Source organism: Felis catus, chromosome B4 (genome assembly GCF_018350175.1).
Source record: "Felis catus isolate Fca126 chromosome B4, F.catus_Fca126_mat1.0, whole genome shotgun sequence".
Classification (NCBI taxonomy): Eukaryota; Metazoa; Chordata; class Mammalia; order Carnivora; family Felidae; genus Felis; species Felis catus.
Window position 1 is genome coordinate 76,820,430 of NC_058374.1, and position 2,696 is coordinate 76,823,125.

Below are 2,696 nucleotides of genomic sequence, written 5' to 3' on the forward strand. Positions count from 1 at the left end.
GCCAGATGTTTCATGCCAGTGGAGGGAAGAATATTTCCAGGCCTATTTCTCTCTCAGCCCCAGGGGAGAAAAGGCACTGAGGTCTTGGGACTACAGGGCCAGAGAGGAGGGAAGTGTGGACAAGTGTCAGGGAGGAGGCTGAAGGAGCTAGGATCTGTCACATCCTGCATAAGAAGTAGGTGGGTCCAGAGAAGCAGAAAGGAGCAGTGGGACACTAATCACAGTCCTTGGATCCCTCAAGTGTCATCTTGCCAAAGCCAACTTCGCCTTTTCCTCATCCTTGCAACACAAACCCCTGTCAGCAGGACTTGCCCCTCTGCCACTCTAAGCTGGCAGCCCTGGGCCATCCCTCAATTTCACTCTTGGCCTTTGCACTAGAGTCACTTGTCAACACATTCATCTCTCCTTTGACACTGGGAGATTTTGAAGGCAGTGACTATGCCAGTCTTCACCGTGTCCAATCCTGGGATTTGACACAGTGTAGGGTTGCTGACATGCATAGGGTAAGGATGGGGGGGTGGGGGTGGGGATCTGTATGGGGATCTATCTCACCTCAAATGAAGACAAAACAATAACAGGGTACTTAGGCTGTGCCTAAGAAAGAACTTCTAAGTCTGGGCATACTGAAGGAGGAACCATACTGAAGCTTTGATTCAGACCTGTGGATTCTCCAGATCAAGGTTTCTCAAGACTGGCTGCTATATATTAGAGGTGCTGAAAAGTTGAGAAATCTGGACCCCACCCTCAGAGATTCTGGTTTAATTGGACTAAGGTGGGGCCACAGCATCACTTTAAAAAGCTCCCCACGTGATTCAAATGTGCAGCCGGGGTTGAGAACCACTCTCAGATTCTGCCCTGATTTGGCGGCGTTGGTGCTTTTACGGCCGGATCCAAACCCTAATGCTAATAATAATAATTACTTATTGAGGATTTAGTAGGTACAAGCTAATGTGCTAAGCACTTTCCGTGCACTAGCTTATGTAATCCTCAGAAACTCCTGTGAACTAAATATTACCCCATTTTACAGATGTGGAAACTGAGCTCAGAGAGGTCAAGATACCAGCCCATTCTAATGAATGGCAGGGCCAGTTCTGAAAGCTGAGATTGCCTGATTCACAACTTTTATCTTCCCTCAGACTCCTGAGGCTGTTCGTTGGCCTCGATTAGTCCTTGCCAGCCTCCACCTCACCTCATCACCTTCCTTCCACCCCCGCTGCTCCCTCAATAACATCCCAGGTGACTGAAGCAATTTGCACCCATTTGAGGAAGCTCCATGTGTCACTCAGCCTGCGAGGGTGGGGAGTTAGGGGAATTACAGATGCTCCAAGATGGTCCTCCCCTCCCCCTGAAGACACTTGGAATTCAAGAATCCTGCCCCATGCTTCCTCCGGTCCCTGTTTGAAGCCAAACTCCACTCCCAAATGCCCCCTTGGGTTGATTCTAAGTATCCGGAATAGTGCTGCCACCCAGTGGCTGCCCAGGGATATGGCAGCCCTCCAGCACTGTCTGGTGCTGCTGGACAGCTCCCCAACTCAAGACCGGAACCCAGGATCCTCCCTTCCCTTTGGCAGCACCATGCCCAGGCCCCTAGTAAATGGACCCCACTCTCCCTCCTGGGGTCCTAAGCCCACACTGCCTCTAGGGATCTCCAACTCCCTTCTCTGGTTTTTCTTGTACCCCCTGCCCCCCAATACTTCACAACTTCTCATGCAACTTCTTTCCATTGTGCCAGTTCTTCTTATTACAGGTTCTTTCTTCTCACTTAAAGCCCTGGGAACACACCTCTCACCTTCCTTCTCCAGAGCTGCGCCAGCCTGCAAGTGGAGTGAAGGAGTTGCTAGAGATAGAATCCTGGTCCCCCACACCCCCCTCCTCCTCATCTGACACCATCAGACCTCAACAGTCTCTGTGCTAAGAGCCCCTAATGAGCATCAGCAAATTAACAACTTCCCTTTGATTGCTCCTTCTCTGTTAATTGGATAGGGAGGGCCCCCCAAGGCCTCTCAGAGAGGAGGAGGAGGGAGGGAGAGAAGGAGAGAAGTGAGAGCTACAGGAGCAGCCCCCAGGCTTGAGCTTAGTGCCCCAGAATTCTGCTCCTTTCCTGAGTACAGCTCCTCCTTCCATCTCTTCCTCATCCTGTCCGCCCCCACCCTCCTAACCCTCCACCTTCCCACCCCACCCCCTTCTCTTTCCCTTTCTTGACTTCTGTCCAAAACCTTGACCTCTGGCTATTTCTTCTTTCTCTCTGCTCCTTCAGAGGTTTAGCAGTGAGGGGCTGCCAATATGCCACCCTCCAAAGGCAAGCCCAAGGCTCCAAGGATGGAATTTGGGTGGCCAAGGCTGTATGTTTGTTTGTATATGTACATGTGTGCCCATGTCACATGTAGGTGGGAGCAGGGATAAGAACAGGTGAATAAGTGTCAGCTCCTGGGTGCTTGCCCTGTAGGCCAGGCCTCTGGGATGCGTGGGTGTCTGTGGGGGTGTGTGTGGCTGTGAGTGGCGTGGTGTGACTCTGGTCTTATGTGTGTCTGTGTCTCCACACGAGCAAGTGCTTGAATCAGTCAAGTGTGACTCTGGAGCTTGCGTGTGTGTGTGTGTGTGTGTGTGTGTGTGTGTGTGTGTGTGTGTGCGCGCGCGCGCGCGCGCGCGCGTGTGCCACCAGAGGAAGCAGCAGCAAGAGGCAGGAGCATCGATCC